The following is a 5,000-nucleotide window of genomic DNA, read 5'->3' as shown; positions in this document are numbered from 1 at the left end:
GTTTAATAGTTCTGAAGGGAGAATTAATCGCTTTAGCTCAGCGCTAGGGATCAAAGGTGTAATCTCGTTATACCTCTGGAAACAGCAAAAAGTGCCTAACGGCAGCGGTGGGATTCGAACCCACGCCTCTAAAGAGACTGGAGCCTAAATCCAGCGCCTTAGACCGCTCGGCCACGCTACCACACACAACTGCTACTTTTCAACCTTACCTGAGGACGCAGACCTAAGTAAGGGGCGAAATAATCATAGCCACCCCATCTGGGAACCGTACCCCGGTTTTCTGGAGATCTGGAGGAAGAATTAAAAGTTTTAGTGTGGCAGGTGAAGGTACTTAATGGTTCCATGGTGTAATGGTTAGCACTCTGGACTCTGAATCCAGTGATCCGAGTTCAAATCTCGGTGGGACCTTTCTTTACTTTCCTCTCATTACTCAGTACTGTATTAAAATTATTTAACCTTCTTCCAGATGTGAGCTTTTCAAATCCATAAATGCTGCTTCCATACCTTTGTGTTCTGTCGCCCCAAGGTGCAATTAGTTGAGAACTTGGATGAAAACTCATGCCTCAAAGAAACCCAGAGCACTCACATCCCCCCGGGAGCCATAATGCAAGAAATATGGGTTATCCAGGATTAGAAAATAAAGTTAAATTGCCTCTTTCTTCCAGAAACAGTGCCAGCTCTGGCTAGTATAGAGTGGATTTCCTGATTGGTTAACCTCTGTGAATATCCCTGGCTTTTGCAGCTCGGTGCAGATTATGGTGTACGCTGCTCTGTGCCTATGTTTCAGATCTAGGGAAGGATTAAGGCAAGACAGCAAGGGTCAGTTTTGTAGTTCTTCCTGTTCACCCTATTCATCACAGAGTACATCTGATCCCTGGGGATCCCTCCTGAAGGAATGTATTCCAGATTGTCCGCGCAACATCTTAGCAGGTGGTAATACAGCGCCCATACTGAGAGAGGGACGAGAGGTTCTCCTGCATTGAAAGGGGAAGCGCTGATTAGTTAGCTGGCGCCAGGTACCTGCCTCAACCAATCCATATTCTGGGCATGTAACGTGAGCTGAAAGAGCAAGTAAAAGCAAAAGCTACTCAATGGCAACGGTTGGATTCGCACCCACACCCCCGAAGAGACTGGAGCCTTAATTCAGCGCCTTAGACCGCTCGGCCACGCTACCACATGGTGTTGCAGCTTTCCGACCCTACCTGGGGACATAGACCTAAGTAAAGGGCAAAACAAGCATAGCTTCCCCTTCGGGAATTCGAAGCCTGGTTACCTGCATGACAGGCAGGAATACTCACAACTATACTAACGAGGAACAACCTATGCCTGCTGCTCCATGGTAATGTCCTTAAAGGGTCAGCGTTTAATAGTTCTGAAGGGAGAATTAATCGCTTTAGCTCAGCGCTAGGGATCAAAGGTGTAATCTCGTTATACCTCTGGAAACAGCAAAAAGTGCCTAATGGCAGCGGTGGGATTCGAACCCACGCCTCCAAAGAGACTGGAGCCTAAATCCAGCGCCTTAGACCGCTCGGCCACGCTACCACACACAACTGCTGCTTTTCAACCCTACCTGAGGACGCAGACCTAAGTAAGGGGCGAAATAATCATAGCCACCCCATCTGGGAACCGTACCCCGGTTTTCTGGAGATCTGGAGGAAGAATTAAAAGTTTTAGTGTGGCAGGTGAAGGTACTTAATGGTTCCATGGTGTAATGGTTAGCACTCTGGACTCTGAATCCAGTGATCCGAGTTCAAATCTCTGTGGGACCTTTCTTTACTTTCCTCTCATTACTCAGTACTGTATTAAAATTATTTAACCTTCTTCCAGATGTGAGCTTTTCAAATCCATAAATGCTGCTTCCATACCTTTGTGTTCTGTCGCCCCAAGGTGCAATTAGTTGAGAACTTGGATGAAAACTCATGCCTCAAAGAAACCCAGAGCACTCACATCCCCCCGGGAGCCATAATGCCAGAAATATGGGTTATCCAGGATTAGAAAATAAAGTTAAATTGCCTCTTTCTTCCAGAAACAGTGCCAGCTCTGGCTAGTATAGAGTGGATTTCCTGATTGGTTAACCTCTGTGAATATCCCTGGCTTTTGCAGCTCGGTGCAGATTATGGTGTACGCTGCTCTGTGCCTATGTTTCAGATCTAGGGAAGGATTAAGGCAAGACAGCAAGGGTCAGTTTTGTAGTTCTTCCTGTTCACCCTATTCATCACAGAGTACATCTGATCCCTGGGGATCCCTCCTCAAGGATTGTATTCCAGATTGTCCGCGCAACATCTTAGCAGGTGGTAATACAGCGCCCATACTGAGAGAGGGACGAGAGGTTCTCCTGCATTGAAAGGGGAAGCGCTGATTAGTTAGCTGGCGCCAGGTACCTGCCTCAACCAATCGATATTCTGGGCATGTAACGTGAGCTGAAAGAGCAAGTAAAAGCAAAAGCTACTCAATGGCAACGGTGGGATTCGAACCCACGCCCCCGAAGAGATTGGAGCCTTAATCCAGCGCCTTAGACCGCTCGGCCACGCTACCACATGGTGTTGCAGCTTTCCGACCCTACCTGGGGACACAGACCTAAGTAAAGGGCAAAACAAGCATAGCTTCCCCTTCGGGAATTCGGAGCCTGGTCACCTGCATGACAGGCAGGAATACTCACAACTATACTAACGAGGAACAACCTATGCCTGCTGCTCCATGGTAATGTCCTTAAAGGGTCAGCGTTTAATAGTTCTGAAGGGAGAATTAATCGCTTTAGCTCTGCGCTAGGGATCAAAGGTGTAATCTCGTTATACCTCTGGAAACAGCAAAAAGTGCCTAATGGCAGCGGTGGGATTCGAACCCACGCCTCCAAAGAGACTGGAGCCTAAATCCAGCGCCTTAGACCGCTCAGCCACGCTACCACACACAACTGCTGCTTTTCAACCCTACCTGAGGACGCAGACCTAAGTAAGGGGCGAAATAATCATAGCCACCCCATCTGGGAACCGTACCCCGGTTTTCTGGAGATCTGGAGGAAGAATTAAAAGTTTTAGTGTGGCAGGTGAAGGTACTTAATGGTTCCATGGTGTAATGGTTAGCACTCTGGACTCTGAATCCAGTGATCCGAGTTCAAATCTCGGTGGGACCTTTCTTTACTTTCCTCTCATTACTCAGTACTGTATTAAAATTATTTAACCTTCTTCCAGATGTGAGCTTTTCAAATCCATAAATGCTGCTTCCATACCTTTGTGTTCTGTCGCCCCAAGGTGCAATTAGTTGAGAACTTGGATGAAAACTCATGCCTCAAAGAAACCCAGAGCACTCACATCCCCCCGGGAGCCATAATGCCAGAAATATGGGTTATCCAGGATTAGAAAATAAAGTTAAATTGCCTCTTTCTTCCAGAAACAGTGCCAGCTCTGGCTAGTATAGAGTGGATTTCCTGATTGGTTAACCTCTGTGAATATCCCTGGCTTTTGCAGCTCGGTGCAGATTATGGTGTACGCTGCTCTGTGCCTATGTTTCAGATCTAGGGAAGGATTAAGGCAAGACAGCAAGGGTCAGTTTTGTAGTTCTTCCTGTTCACCCTATTCATCACAGAGTACATCTGATCCCTGGGGATCCCTCCTCAAGGATTGTATTCCAGATTGTCCGCGCAACATCTTAGCAGGTGGTAATACAGCGCCCATACTGAGAGAGGGACGAGAGGTTCTCCTGCATTGAAAGGGGAAGCGCTGATTAGTTAGCTGGCGCCAGGTACCTGCCTCAACCAATCGATATTCTGGGCATGTAACGTGAGCTGAAAGAGCAAGTAAAAGCAAAAGCTACTCAATGGCAACAGTGGGATTCGAACCCACGCCCCCGAAGAGACTGGAGCCTTAATCCAGCGCCTTAGACCGCTCGGCCACGCTACCACATGGTGTTGCAGCTTTCCGACCCTACCTGGGGACACAGACCTAAGTAAAGGGCAAAACAACCATAGCTTCCCCTTCGGGAATTCGGAGCCTGGTCACCTGCATGACAGGCAGGAATACTCACAACTATACTAACGAGGAACAACCTATGCCTGCTGCTCCATGGTAATGTCCTTAAAGGGTCAGCGTTTAATAGTTCTGAAGGGAGAATTAATCGCTTTAGCTCAGCGCTAGGGATCAAAGGTGTAATCTCGTTATACCTCTGGAAACAGCAAAAAGTGCCTAATGGCAGCGGTGGGATTCGAACCCACGCCTCCAAAGAGACTGGAGCCTAAATCCAGCGCCTTAGACCGCTCGGCCACGCTACCACACACAACTGCTGCTTTTCAACCCTACCTGAGGACGCAGACCTAAGTAAGGGGCGAAATAATCATAGCCACCCCATCTGGGAACCGTACCCCGGTTTTCTGGAGATCTGGAGGAAGAATTAAAAGTTTTAGTGTGGCAGGTGAAGGTACTTAATGGTTCCATGGTGTAATGGTTAGCACTCTGGACTCTGAATCCAGTGATCCGAGTTCAAATCTCGGTGGGACCTTTCTTTACTTTCCTCTCATTACTCAGTACTGTATTAAAATTATTTAACCTTCTTCCAGATGTGAGCTTTTCAAATCCATAAATGCTGCTTCCATACCTTTGTGTTCTGTCGCCCCAAGGTGCAATTAGTTGAGAACTTGGATGAAAACTCATGCCTCAAAGAAACCCAGAGCACTCACATCCCCCCGGGAGCCATAATGCCAGAAATATGGGTTATCCAGGATTAGAAAATAAAGTTAAATTGCCTCTTTCTTCCAGAAACAGTGCCAGCTCTGGCTAGTATAGAGTGGATTTCCTGATTGGTTAACCTCTGTGAATATCCCTGGCTTTTGCAGCTCGGTGCAGATTATGGTGTACGCTGCTCTGTGCCTATGTTTCAGATCTAGGGAAGGATTAAGGCAAGACAGCAAGGGTCAGTTTTGTAGTTCTTCCTGTTCACCCTATTCATCACAGAGTACATCTGATCCCTGGGGATCCCTCCTCAAGGATTGTATTCCAGATTGTCCGCGC

General features: G+C 47.4%; 10 non-coding genes across 10 annotated transcripts; 4 read left to right on the top strand and 6 right to left on the bottom strand.

Moving 5' to 3' along the window:
• Positions 1-99: 99 nt before the first annotated feature.
• Positions 100-181, bottom strand: TRNAL-UAG (transfer RNA leucine (anticodon UAG)). The gene has a single exon. It is a non-coding gene; the product is annotated as a tRNA-Leu (tRNA).
• A 155-nt stretch (positions 182-336) lies between these two features.
• TRNAQ-CUG (transfer RNA glutamine (anticodon CUG)) lies at positions 337-408 on the top strand. The gene has a single exon. It is a non-coding gene; the product is annotated as a tRNA-Gln (tRNA).
• Positions 409-1,460: 1,052 nt separating this feature from the next.
• On the bottom strand, positions 1,461-1,542 carry TRNAL-UAG (transfer RNA leucine (anticodon UAG)). Its single transcript has one exon. It is a non-coding gene; the product is annotated as a tRNA-Leu (tRNA).
• Positions 1,543-1,697: 155 nt separating this feature from the next.
• On the top strand, positions 1,698-1,769 carry TRNAQ-CUG (transfer RNA glutamine (anticodon CUG)). The gene has a single exon. It is a non-coding gene; the product is annotated as a tRNA-Gln (tRNA).
• A 684-nt stretch (positions 1,770-2,453) lies between these two features.
• On the bottom strand, positions 2,454-2,535 carry TRNAL-AAG (transfer RNA leucine (anticodon AAG)). Its single transcript has one exon. It is a non-coding gene; the product is annotated as a tRNA-Leu (tRNA).
• A 286-nt stretch (positions 2,536-2,821) lies between these two features.
• TRNAL-UAG (transfer RNA leucine (anticodon UAG)) lies at positions 2,822-2,903 on the bottom strand. Its single transcript has one exon. It is a non-coding gene; the product is annotated as a tRNA-Leu (tRNA).
• Positions 2,904-3,058: 155 nt separating this feature from the next.
• On the top strand, positions 3,059-3,130 carry TRNAQ-CUG (transfer RNA glutamine (anticodon CUG)). The gene has a single exon. It is a non-coding gene; the product is annotated as a tRNA-Gln (tRNA).
• Positions 3,131-3,814: 684 nt separating this feature from the next.
• On the bottom strand, positions 3,815-3,896 carry TRNAL-AAG (transfer RNA leucine (anticodon AAG)). Its single transcript has one exon. It is a non-coding gene; the product is annotated as a tRNA-Leu (tRNA).
• A 286-nt stretch (positions 3,897-4,182) lies between these two features.
• TRNAL-UAG (transfer RNA leucine (anticodon UAG)) lies at positions 4,183-4,264 on the bottom strand. The gene has a single exon. It is a non-coding gene; the product is annotated as a tRNA-Leu (tRNA).
• A 155-nt stretch (positions 4,265-4,419) lies between these two features.
• On the top strand, positions 4,420-4,491 carry TRNAQ-CUG (transfer RNA glutamine (anticodon CUG)). The gene has a single exon. It is a non-coding gene; the product is annotated as a tRNA-Gln (tRNA).
• The last annotated feature ends 509 nt before the right edge of the window (positions 4,492-5,000 follow it).

Source organism: Hyla sarda, unplaced genomic scaffold (assembly GCF_029499605.1).
Source record: "Hyla sarda isolate aHylSar1 unplaced genomic scaffold, aHylSar1.hap1 scaffold_950, whole genome shotgun sequence".
Lineage (NCBI taxonomy): Eukaryota > Metazoa > Chordata > Amphibia > Anura > Hylidae > Hyla > Hyla sarda.
Note: the sequence above shows the minus strand (reverse complement) of the source record. Positions and strands in the feature narration are given on the sequence as shown.